Source organism: Triticum aestivum, chromosome 2B (assembly GCF_018294505.1).
Source record: "Triticum aestivum cultivar Chinese Spring chromosome 2B, IWGSC CS RefSeq v2.1, whole genome shotgun sequence".
Taxonomy (NCBI): domain Eukaryota; kingdom Viridiplantae; phylum Streptophyta; class Magnoliopsida; order Poales; family Poaceae; genus Triticum; species Triticum aestivum.
In genome coordinates this window covers 396,818,575-396,832,664 of record NC_057798.1, presented here as the reverse complement: position 1 = coordinate 396,832,664, position 14,090 = coordinate 396,818,575, and positions in this window count along the sequence as shown.

Below are 14,090 nucleotides of genomic sequence, written 5' to 3'. Positions count from 1 at the left end.
CTCAGATTCTGCCCTGCCACCGTTTCTTTTATATCTGGAGATCCGTAACTCCGATTGGGTTGAATATTTCGCCTAGATTTTTCTCATAAAATTAGCTTTCTTGCGGCAAAATAAGAGCGTCAACCGCCTTATGGGGTGCCCACGAGGGTACAGGGCGCGCCTGCCACCCTAGGGTGCGCCCCCTGCCTTGTGGCCCCCTCGGGCATCGTCTCGCATTGATTTTTCTTCCCAAAAATCATAAATATTCCAAAAATATTCTCCGTCCGTTTTTATCCTATTTGGACTCCGCTTGATATTGGGTTTCTGTGAAACATAAAACATGCAACAAACAAGAACTGGCACTGGGCACTGGATCAATATGTTAGTCCCAAAAATAGTATAAAAAGTTGCCAAAAGTATATGAAAGTTGAATAATATTGGCATGGAACAATAAAAAGTGATAGATACGACAGAGATGTATCAGCATCCCCAAGCTTAATTCCTGCTCGTCCTCGAGTAGGTAAATGATAAAAAAGATAATTTTTGATGTGGAATGCTACCTAGCATAATCTTGATCATATGTCTAATCATGGCATGAATATTAAGACACGAGTGATTCAAAGCAATAGTCTATCATTTGACATAAAAACGATAATACTTCGAGCGTACTAATAAAGCAATCATGTCTTTTCAAAACAACAAGGCCAAAGCAAGCTTATCCCTACAAAATCATATAGTTTGGCCATGCTTCATTTTCGTCACACAAAATGCTCCCATCATGCACAACCCCGATGACAAGCCGAGCAATTGGTTCATAATTTTTAACGCGCTTCAGATTTTTCAACCCTCACGCAATACATGAGCGCAAGCCATGGATATAGCACTATAGGTGGAATAGAATATGATGGTGGGGGTTTATGTGGAGAAGACAAAAAGGTAGAAAGTCTCACATCGACGCGGCTAACCAACGGGCTATGGAGATGCCCATCAATTGATGTCAATGCAAGGAGTAGGGACTGCCATGCAACGGATGCACTAGAGCTATAAGTATATGAAAGCTCAAACTGAAACTAAGTGGGTGTGCATCCAACTTGCTTGCTCATGAAGACCTAGGGCATTTGAGGAAGCCCATCGTTGGAATATACAAGCCAAGTTCTATAATGAAAAATTCCCACCAGTATATGAAAGTGAGAATATAGGAGACTCTCTATATGAAGAACATGGTGCTACTCTTAATCACAAGTGTGGTAAAAGGATAGTAACATTGCTCCTTTTCTTTTTCTTTTTTTTTCTTTTTCTTTTTTTTGGGTGGGCTTCTTTGGCCCCCTTTTTTTATTTAGGCTTCTTTGGCCTCTCCTTTTTTTTTCTTTTTTTCATGGGGCAATGCTCTATATTGATGATCATCACACTTTTATTTACTTACAACTCAATATTACAATTCGATACTGGAACAAAGATATGACTCTATATGAATGCCTCCGGCGATGTACCGGGATGTGCAATGATCTAGCATTGCAATGACATCAAAAAACGGACAAGCTATGAAAACATCATGCTAGCTATCTTACGATCATGCAAAGCAATATGACAATGAATGCTCAAGTCATGTATATGATGATGATGGAAGTTGCATGGCAATATATCTCGGAATGGCTATGGAAATGCCATGATAGGTAGGTATGGTGGCTGTTTTGAGGAAGATATAAGGAGGCTTATGTGTGGTAGAGCGTATCGTATCATGGGATTTGGATGCACCGGCGAAGTTGGCACCAATTCTCCAGGTGAGAAAGGGCAATGCATGGTACCGAAGAGGCTAGCAATGATGGAAAGGTAAAAGTGCGTATAATCCATGCACTCACAGTAGTCATAAAGAACTTTATACTTATTGCAAAAGTTTATTAGCCCTCGAAGAAAAGTACTACTACGCATTCCCCTAGGGGGATAGATTGGTAGGAAAAGACCATCGCTCGTCCCCGACCGCCACTCATAAGGAAGACAATCAAAGAAACACCCCATGCTTCAAATTTGTCACACAACGGTTACCATACGTGCATGCTACGGGACTTGCAAACCTCAACACAAGTGTCTCTACAATCCACAACCACCCACTAGCATGACTCTAATATCACCATCTTTATATCGCAAAACTATTGCAAGGAATCAAACATATCATATTCAGCGATCTACAAGTTTATGTAGGATTTTATGACTAACCATGTGAATGACCAATTCATGTCATCTCTCTAAATAGATATAAGTGAATCAAGAGAGTTTAATTCTTTCTACAAAAGATATGCCCACGCTCTAAAAAATATAAGTGAAGCAAAAGAGCATTCTACAAATGGCGGTTTTCTATGTGAAGAGAAACAGGCAATCCAAACTTCAAATGATATAAGTGAGGCACATGAAGCATTCTATAAAGCCATACTCAAAAGATATAAGTGAAGTGCAATGAGCATTGTATAAATCAACCAAGGACTATCTCATACCAGCATGGTGCAAAAAATAAAAGTGAAAACTAAATGCAAAAGACGCTCCAAGGTTGCACATATCACATGAACGAAACGAATCCGAAAACATACCGATACTTGTTGAAGAAAGAGGGGATGCCTTCCGGGGCATCCCCAAGCTTAGACGCTTGAGTCTCCTTGAATATTTACTTGGGGTGCCTTGGTCATCCCCAAGCTTAGCTCTTGCCTCTCCTCCTTTTCCTCATATCGAGACCTTCTCGATCAAACACTTCATCCACACAAAACTTCAACAGAAAACTCGGTAAGATCCGTTAGTACAATAAAGCAAATCACTACTCTAAGTACTGTTGAAAACCAATTCATATTTTATTTTTGCATTGTGTCTACTGTAATATAACTTTTACATGGCTTAATCCACTGATAGAAATTCATAGTTTCATCAAAACAAGCAAACTATGCATCAAAAATAGAATATGTCAAAAACAGAACAGTCTGTAGCAATATGAACATTCACCATACTTATGGCACCCCAAAAATTCTACCAAAATTAGGAAAAATAAAAACTTTGTATAGCAAGACAGTGCAAAAATAATCAGAGCCGCTTGGTGTTCCAATAAAAAATGTAAAATTGCGCACTACAGCCAAAGTTTCTGTCCTGCACCGTACAAACCAACAAGCATTGTAAACATCCTAAAGGCAAATCTTAGCACATTATTTTTATAATACAATGGAATTTTACAAGGGGATAATTATTTTTGATGAAAAGTTTCTGTAATTAATATTCACAAAGTTTCCGTGAGCATGAACAAAGTTCAAGGAGCTCTCCCACTTCAACAATGCTTGTCTTTCTCACTTTCACTTTCCTTTTTGAAAAGTTTTGAGTTCCACTCTTTATTTTTTTGTTTTTAAACAATATAAAAGCACTCAACAGAAATAAATGACTCTCTAAAACTTCCGGGTTGTCTCCCTGGCAGCGCTTTCTTTAAAGCCATTAAGCTAGGCATATAGTGCTCAAGTAATGGATCCACCCGGATCCCAAGGTATATCAAAGCCAATTTTAATTAACAATGATTTGTAATTTAGTAGTGAGCACAAAGTAACATATATCAAGAAATAACGAAGTCTAACTCTCTTCCTATGCATCGGCATGTCATAAAAGAACAATTCATGCACACCAAGTAAAGGCCAATGCATAGTATAAGCAATTTCTTGCAATTTTATTATATTGGAAACACAGAGAGGTGGAGATATAGTTCCTCTCTCATAATAATTGCAAGTAGGAGCAGCAAGCACATGCATATTATATCTATCAAAATCATCATGTATAGTAGTAAAACGCAGCCCATCAATATAATCCTTAATAAGCACAAACTTCTCCGATATAGTGTAGTCGAGAGAATTCAAAAGATAATAGGACTATCATGCATGGGTGCAATAGCAACAATTTCATGTTTACCATAAGGAACTATAGCAAGTTCATCTCCATAAGCATAATTCATATTGGCATCTTGGCCACAAGCATAGCAAGCATCATCAAAAATGGATATTTCAAGAGAATCAACGGGATCATAATAATCATCATAGAAATCATCCTTCGGTAAGCACAAAGGGGAATTAAACAATGTATGAGTTGAAGAGTTACTCTCATTATAAGGTGGGCACGGGTAGCTAATCCGCTCTTCCTCCTTTTGTTCTTCACTCTCCTCATCATCTTCTTCATCCAGTGAGCTCACAGTTTCATCAATTCCTTCTTCCATAGACTCCTGCAAAATATTAGTGTCTTCTTGGACATCGGAGAAGCCCTCAATATATTGTTTAACATAGGCATTAGAAGCATAATTATCATAAAAATATTTAAGTATGGAAAAAATTTCATATTTGTAGAGAGTAGCATCATACTTTTCAATCAAAGAAGCAATTTCATAAGCACCCTTAAAAGCAACAAATTCTTCAATTTGTTGAACATCATAGTAATTATAAACACCCTTAGCATACGAAGATACGATTCCATTATCAATAAACTCACATTAGTAGGGAGGGTGTTTCTTAGGGTTTTCAGAACAACAAGTAACATCATAAATTTCACATAAATTCCAAGCATAGCATTGCAAATGATGAATTCGGTCCAGTAACAGTTTCCCTTTTACTGATATACGGTGTCGCACATAACAAGCATGCTCATCTAAAGATTTGCCCTCAACTAAGCTAGTTGGGGTTTCAGCATGAGCACATAGGGATCGAAGATGATCCAAGTAAAAAGCTTCAGGAATGTGATAGATTTTGAGTGGTTCTTCAACCATTGGCACAGTAGGTACAACTAATTTTTTTGGTATTTTGCGTTTCCTACCCATAACTAAAGATAGAAAACAACTAAGAACAGCAAATAAAAATTACTTAGTGATAAAGCAAAGAAGGACACACGAGAATATTCACCCCACGCTATGACTCCCCGGCAACGGCGCCAGAAAAAGGTCTTGATAACCTACAAGTATACGGGATCAATTGTAGCCTCTTTCGATAAGTAAGAGTGTCGAACCGAACGAGGATCTAAAGGTAGAAAAAATATTCTCTCAAGTCCTATCTGCCACTGATACGACTCTACGCACACTTAGTGTTCGCTTTACCTAGAACAAGTATGAAACTAGAAGTACTTTGTAGGTGTTGTTGGATAGGTTTGCAAGATAATAAAGAGCACGTAAATAAAAGCTAGGGTCTGTTTTGATAAAGAAGCAATAAAGTAAATATTGCGAGTGTGGAAAAGTGGTGGTAGCAGTTGTGGAATTGTTCCTAAGCAATTGACTACTTTACTAGACCAATAATCACTATTGCAATTCTATTTGAGGGAGAGGCATAAGCTAACATACTTTCTCTTCTTGGATCATATGCACTTATGATTGGAACTCTAGCAAGCATCCGCAACTACTAAAGATCATTAAGGTAAAACCCAACCATAGCATTAAAGTATCAAGTCCCCTTTATCCCATACGCAAACAACCTACTTACTCGGGTCTATGCTTCTGTCACTCACGCCACCCACCATAAGCAAATCATGAACATATTGCAAACCCTACAGCAGGAATCCCTCACGCTTGCGCGACATGGAGGGCACAATAGGACAGCACCAATAATAAAACATGCAACTCAAACCAATCATAGCAATTCATCAATCACCGATAGGACAAAGAAAATCTACTCATACATCATAGGATGGCAACACATCATTGGATAATAATATGAAGCATAAAGCACCATGTTTAAGTAGAGGGTATAGCGGGTTGTGGGAGAGTGGACCTCTGAATATAGATGGGGGAAGGTGATGGAGATGTTGGTGAAGATGATGTAGGTGTTGGTGAATATCGCGGTGATGATGATGGCCCCCAGTGGCGTTCCGGCGCCACCGGAAGCAAGGGGGAGAGAGCCCCCCTTCTTCTTCTTCCTTGACCTTCTCCCTAGATGGGAGAAGGGTTTCCCCTCTGGTACTTGGCTCCCATGGCGTGGTAGGGGCGAGAGCCCCTCCGAGATTGGATCTGTCTCTCTATCTCTCTCTATTTCTGCGTTCTCAGATTCTGCCCTGGCACCGTTTCTTTTATATCCAGAGATTCGTAACTCCGATTGGGTTGAATCTTTCGCCCAGATTTTTCTCATAAAATTAGCTTTCTTGCGGCAAAAGAAGAGCGTCAAGCGCCTTACGTGGTGCCCACGAGGGTCCAGGACGCGCCCCCCTGCCTCGTGGCCCCCTCGGGCACCGTCTCGCGTTGGTTTTTCTTCCCAAAAATCATAAATATTCCAAAAATATTCTTCGTCTATTTTATCCCGTTTGGACGCTGTTTGATATTGGGTTTTTGCGAAACATAAAACATGCGACAAACAGGAACTGGCACTGGGCACTGGATCAATATGTTAGTCCCAAAAATAGTATAAAAAGTTGCCAAAAGTATATGAAAGTTGAATAATGTTGGCATGGAACAATCAAAAATTATAGATACGATGGAGACGTATCACTAGACTAAGGCGTGTGCGATGTATAGCATACAGTTCACTCGGATGAACTGTTTGCGATTGATGAATTCATCGCTGACGGGTTACCTAGTGCGGTCCATGTGTGTTGTGATATGCTCTGTCTGCAGAACATCTGTGCTCTATGTGCAGAAGAACAACATATATATACTTGTAACATGACATGATTGCAATACCAAATTAAACATCCAATTACGTTATATAACAAATACCATAAATATTGCAAGGTTCAAATTCAAAGATTACAACGCCCAAATTCAAACATTGCAAACATCGACATTTCTGCAAAGGGATCAGCCGCTGACAAGTCATGTATGGGTTTGACACAATGACTTCCAATTGCTCTGTCATATGCTCTTCCAGAACGAAGTTTAGCTTTTTTGGAGCCTCTTCCATTCTGCAGTGCCTGCCGGCTCTGATCAACATACCATTCATCTGTCCTAATTAAATGTGTGTTCAACCTTAGTACCCTCAGCACCTTTGCTCTGGCAAGAAAGAACCTGGCGAGTGTAATCTCCGGTAAGGTCCCTCGGTAGGAGTTCAAAGTAATATTTGAGAGATGCAGATCCAGGCATTTGATGTGATTATCGTTATAAACATTATCCACCTCCGGGCCTATTACTATTTGCAAAAGAAGAGAACGTGTTAGTGCCTACATGCAGTTTTGAACACTACCACACACCTATTTGGTTTGCAAGATTTGTAAAATGCACCAACGTGCCATCTTCGATCTGACATGATTAACATGGGCATTTGATTACAATCTAGAAACGTGTAGCCTTCTTCACAAGAGGTTGGATTGGATGAAAAAATTCCTAAGAAAACTAGTACAGATGAATCCAAAGGAGAAATGCTTATGGATTATAACCATATGAATCAAGCAACCAATATGTGGTGGGGGTGTATGTCCTGAAATCCTCCAAAATTCCTTCAGAAATCATAGTACATTATCATTCTAAACATGGGAAAGGGTGCAAAAAATCGAACTCCCTTATGGTTAACATTTAACAGGAAAGGAACATCACCTCGATATATAGCTTCTTTAGGCACGGAAAGCATCTAAGGCAACTGACAACTTGGTCTAGGTTGGGGCCGACATATTCTAGTGCCAAGACCTTCAATGTGCCCAGAATCTGGGTGAAACTTTGCTGGATGACAGACGAACATACATCTTCAAAATTAGAAATAAAGTTGATATCAAGAAAGAGAGGTATAAGGTGACTGTTGTACCTGAAAGTAGTAGTATTTGACAGACGGGTAGCCCGCCACTGCCAATTTCGGTGGAGAAATGACATTGATTCTTATTGGACCTTGTTGATCAACTACAAGTAATCTCTCAAGTGAAGGTCTGTCCTCAATGACCATATTTTGGTACACCTTTTGTGATCTCTCGTTGCAGCACAAGAAACGCACATAAATAGTCCGAAGAGTCCTGGAAGTGATGTGGAAGGTACTTGACCAATTCATGGCCTGAAGACGAAGGAACTTGAGTGCAGTACAACCGTGGAGCAGGCGCTCCATGTCAACCTTTGGGATGCGGATGGTGACGAGATCGAGGTGCTTCAGTCGTGGTAGAAAAAGAGCGGGCGTGTCATTAAGGGGGGATGGCAGTTCATAAACTTGGCGAGGCGTGGCATGGGCGCGAAGCAGAGCACAGACGTTGGCAGCGAGCGCATATTCCCATCATTAAAACTGAGCTTCTCGAGCTGTTCTATGGCGGGGGATCAGAACCACTCGTCAAGCTTGGATCGGTCCTTGCCATTGGAATGGAACTTGCCTGTGATAAGGCCTCTGATTGGGCCATGGTGACTGCCGAGGATCTGGGAGAATGCATCCAAGCTTTTGCGATAGCCATGGCAGAGCTCGTGGGCATCGAGGAGGTCGACAGGGGTGAGGAGCCATAGGGGGCACCACCGCTGGGAAAGGGCGGCTATCCTCGCCCCATATTTGATTGGGAGGAGGGATTTGATGACTCTCAACATATCATCGGGGAGGTTGCTGATGAAGTCTAGGACTGCTGGAGTCTCTTGCGGTTCTTTCTCGACCCGCCTCTGCTTGTTGGCAGCCTCGTTCTCCACCTCGTCGGCAGCGACGCAAACCTCTGTCTCCATATTCATGCCATGCTCCGGTGCACTCTAACGACTAAGAGAGGCGTCGAGGATGCGGGCGGAGAGAGAGGATTGTGTGTGTGGTGAGGATGGGGGGTGCGGCCGCTAGGGTGCGCCATTAATATAGACCAGTGAGAGCGAGGCGGGTGGCGGTCAAAGGTTGTCTCGCTTCCCGGTGAGCCTGCACGGCAGACTTCTGGCATTCCTATACCATCATTTCACAGAGCGAGGAGGACGTGCCATTAATATGGAGGAGTGGGAGCAAGGTTGGGGGCGGTCAAAGGGCTGGCTCAACTCCCGGTGAGCCTGCGCGGCAGACTGCTGGCACGCCTACCGTCATTTGACACAGCTACTAGCATGCCCCGTACGGTGAGTGCGTAGCCAACATGTGCATGAATTAGATAGTGGTAGTGATTTTAGTTGCAAAAATTAGATAGTGCTAGTGATTTTTAGCTGCATATTTTGACAAATCGCAGAGTCTCTTGGCTTAGCGCCGAAGTCTGGCTTTAATTTGCATACCGTATTCAATCTGAACCGTTTGCATTGAAGAGATGCACAAATCCTGCGTTGAACAGCTCACACGCTTCCCAGTGAGCCTCTCGGTCAGCCTGTGCACTGGACTGCACTTGCACACCTCCCGTTCAGTCAAGCAGATGTTCGCACGGCACCTCCTATAGCCATTAAAACCAAGACACGGGGCGTCACGTAAATGGTTAACAGAATGCACACGATTTGAATTATACAAACATTTGTGATATTAAAGTGGCAGCTGTTTGTTTCAAAAGTGGTTGTTATTCAAGTGGGCCTTCTCTCAAATTGGATACCAAAAACACCACAGCATGTCGGGTGCCATTCCATGATAGCATGCCAAGTTTCATGAATTTGAGACGAGTTTTGGATTTACTAGAATTTAGAAACAAAGTATCTCAATATTTTGCCGGCAATCAACGGTGCCCTGGTGTTTGAAATTCATTCCCATTTCTTGCATGGGACCTAAGCATGTGCCACTAACAGCCTTTTTTCTAGTAGTGACTGGAGCATGTGCATGTAGTTCAAATTTGAATTATGCACATAAATGCACGAAAACTCAATTAATGCATAAAAATGTCTAGAGGAACCCTGAAAAATCCCAAAAATTGACACAACACTCCTGTTGTTCTCTGTTGAGACTAGAAATTTTTTGAAAGCAATAAGTGGCAGCGGATATCGTTTAGCCCCAAAGGTGGGACGTTCCCTACCGAAACCATCAGGCTTGTCGTGAGAAGCTCTGGTTTGTGAGGAGCTTATACCCAAACCTGCCCCAAATGTGAAAAATAATTACCACGTCATGTTGATGCCGCTCCATGATACCATGCCAAGTTTCATGAATTTCAGACGAGTTTTGGATTTACTAGAATTTAAAAACAAGGTATCTCAATGTTTGTGGCCGAGTGACGGTGGTAGGATGTTTGACATTTGTTCCCATTTCTTGCATGGGACCTAATAAGCATGCAACCAAGGACACATATTTGAATTTTCAACCAATTTATATGCATTAGAGCATGTGCTTATAGTTCACATTTGAATTATGCACATGAATGCATAGAAAACTCGGTGAATGTATAAAAAAGTCCAAGCGAAACCCCCAAAAATCCCAAAAATTAACACAACACCCCTGTTGTCCTATGTTGGCACTAGGACAAAAATTGAAATCGAGAAGAGGCAATGCATATCGTTTCGTCCAGAAAGGTGAAACATTCCCTACCGAAACCATCGGGCTTGTTGTGAGAAGCTCTGGTTTGTGAGAAGCATATCCCCAAACCTGCCCCAAATGGGACAAAAAATTACCATAGCATGTTGATGCCGCTCCATGACAGCACGCCAAGTTTCATGAATTTCAGACGAGCTTTGGATTTACTAGAATTTAAAAACCAGGTATATATCTCAATGTTTGCGGCCGAGTGACGGTGGCAGGGTGTTTGACATTCATTCTTATTTCTTGCATGGGACCTAATTAATCATGCAACCAAGTACACATATTTGAATTTTCAACTAATTCATATGCATTAGAGCATGTGCATGTAGTTCAAATTTGAATTATGCACATGAATGCATGGAAAACTCATTTAATGTATAAAAATGTCTAAGCGAACCCCAAAAAAATCGCAAAAATTGACACAACACTCCTGTTGTTCTATGTTGACACTAGGAAAAAAATTGAAATCTTGAAGAGGCAGTGGATATCATTTCGTCCAGAAAGGTGAAACGTTCCAAACCGAAACCATCGGGCTTGTTGTGAGAAGCTCCGGTTTGTGAGAAGCATATCCCCAAACCTGCCCCAAATGGGACAAAAAAATTACCACGGCATGCTGATGCCGCTCCATGACAGCATGCCAAGTTTCATGAATTTCAGACGAACTTTGGATTTACTAGAATTTAAAAACCAGGTATCTCAATGTTTGCGGCCGAGTGACGGTGGTAGGGTGTTTGACATTCATTCCCATTTCTTGCATGGGCCCTAATAAGCATGCAACCAAGGACACATATTTGAATTTTCAACCAATTTATATGCATTAGAGCATGAGCCTGTAGTTCACATTTGAATTATGCACATGAATGCATAGAAAACTCAGTTAATGTATAAAAATGTCCAGGCGGAATCCCCAAAAATCCCAAAAATTGACACAACGCCCCTGTTGTTCTATGTTGACACTAGGAAAAATTGAAATCGAGAAGAGGCAATGCATATCGTTTCGTCTAGAAAGGTGAAACATTCCCTACTGAAACCATCGGGCTTGTTGTAAGAAGCTCTGGTTGTGAGAAGCATATCCCCAAACCTGCCCCAAATGGGACAAAAAATTTACCACGGCATGTTGATGTGCTCCATGACAACATGCCAAGTTTCATGAATTTCAGACGAGCTTTGGATTTACTAGAATTTAAAAATCAGGTATATATCTCAATGTTTGCGGCCGAGTGACGGTGGTAGGGTGTTTGACATTCATTCTCATTTCTTGCATGGGGCCTAATTAAGCATGCAACCAAGGACGCAGATTTGAATTTTCAACTAATTTATATGCATTAGAGCATGTGCATGTAGTTCAAATTTGAATTATGCACATGAATGCATAGAAAACTCAGTTAATGTATAAAAATGTCCAAGCGAACCCCAAAAATCCCAAAAATTGACACAACACTCCTGTTGTTCTGTGTTGACACTAGGAAAAAAATTGAAATCGAGAAGATGCAACACATATCGTTTCGTCCAGAAAGGTGAAACATTCCCTACTGAAACCATCACACTTGTTGTGAGAAGCTCTAGTTTATGAGAAGCTTATTCCCAAACCTGCCTCAAATGGGACAAAAAAATTACCACGACATGTTGATGCCGCTCCATGATAGCATGCCAAGTTTCATGAATATTGGATGACTTTTGGATTTACTAGAATTACAAAAGCAAGCACCTCAACGTTTGCCGGAGAGCCACGGCGTCGTGGTGTTTGAAATTCATCCCCATTTCTTGAATGGGACGTAATTAAGCATCAACCCATGGACACATATATCATTTTACAACCCATTTTGGTGCACCGGAGCATGTGCATGTGGTTTAATTTTAAAGTGTGCACCTGAAATGCCTAGAAAACCAAGTTACTATATAAAAATGTCCAAACGAACCCTGAATAATTCCAAATTTTTTGACGACACACCTATAGTTGCATGTTCACTAAAGATAGAAGTTCTAGCAATTCAAACACCATCCTTTGCAGCTGTGACCCCATTATGTAATTCAAATCAAGATGAAAAATCAAGTAGATCCCACACAGTTTATTATCACCAACTGTGTGAGATGCAATACAGAATATCCTGGAGCACCGTCGGTGTATAGTATGCCTATGGCTTACTCGAGAAGGTTCGTAGGCTACAGTCCACATCTCGCTCTGAATAAAGGGACCGTGTCTGATGACACTTTGCGCGCCAGTTTTTTCGTTGAAGCGATTCCAAATTTTCGACTTCCGCAGAAATATCTACCTCCCTGCCCCCTCCCCCTTACCAAAACCCACATTTCCCCTGTTTCCACCTTACTTTCAAAGTTGAAACCTTCACTCCTTGCTTGCAGCATCGCCTCCTCACCGGCAACCCTCCTTCACTCTACTCAACCTCGCCTATCCAGGCAGGTAATCCACACCCGAACCCCATCCTCCTCCTCCTTCCACATCACACATGCCCCGACCGCCAACGCGAGCGTGACACCTTCCACCCAAATCACCAACCCCTCCACCAAATAAACGCCGTCCTAAGCCATGGTGCACGTAGTATAGCCAGGGTCACAAGGAGCATTTGGCAGCGGAGAGGCAAATCGTGGCCGCACGCATAGATGAGTTCGCGATGGCTGCCATTCGTGCTGACCCCCGAGATCTTGGAGGAGCACCTCGCCGTCGAGGCCACCGTTGATGCCTCGCGCGCCGACGCCGCGGCGCAGTTGGCTGCTTTAAATGACAATTCATGGTGTTTTCTCGAGGCCACCATCGGTGCCTTCGACAAAGACTACGAGGTGTTTTCTCAGCATGCACGTGCTTACCTCATCTCGAGAGCCAGCAGGTTGGTGCCCGGAGAGGCTCAGGCAACTCACCACTACGATGAGGGCACCCACGATGCAGAGGCCTCACCCTCTTCCATGTCCAAGGAGCCAATCATCATCGATATCTCCGACAATGAGTAGCTTGTCTTATTAGCTCACTATAAGGACCCATGTTTAGTTTTCTAGCTACTGCCTTTCCTTAACAAATTCTAGTGAATTGTGCTATCTACTTTTACCATGCAATCTTCTGCTCTAGTGTATATGTTCTATATGTCGTGCAATGTGGTGTTCAGTTAACTGTTTGGTTCAATTCTGCAAATGTGATGTCCAATTATTCAGGGTGCAATTTTCCAAGTTGTCAAGCATGCTTGGTTTGGTTAACTGTCTAATCTTCTATTAGGAGTATGTTATATTGTGCAATGTGGTGCTCAGCTAACGTTTGGTTCATTTGTTGTGGTGGTTAGTTAACTGTTTGGTTCAATTCTGCAATGTGATGTTCAATTCTTGTGTGTGCATTCTGTTATTGTATACCATATGAGAAATAAATCGATTTTGGCTGTACTAAATACATGAGAAACAAATACAATTGCTATATTTCCAAGTTGTTAAGCATGCTTGGTTTGGTTAACTGTCTGATCTTCTATTAGGAGTACGTTATATTGTGCAATGTGGTGCTCACTTAACGTTCGGTTCATTTGTTGTGGTGTTTAGTTAACTGTTTGGTTCAATTCTGCAATGCGATGTTCAATTGTTGTGTGTGCGTTCTGTTATTGTATATCATGCGAGAAATAAATCAAATTTGGCTCTACTAAATACATGAGAAACAAATACAATTGCTATATTTCTAAGTTGTTAAGCATGCTTGGTTTGGTTAACTGTTTGATCTTCTATTAGGACTATGTTATATTTGTGCAATGTGGTGCTCAGTTAACAGTTGGTTCATTTGTTGTGGTGTTT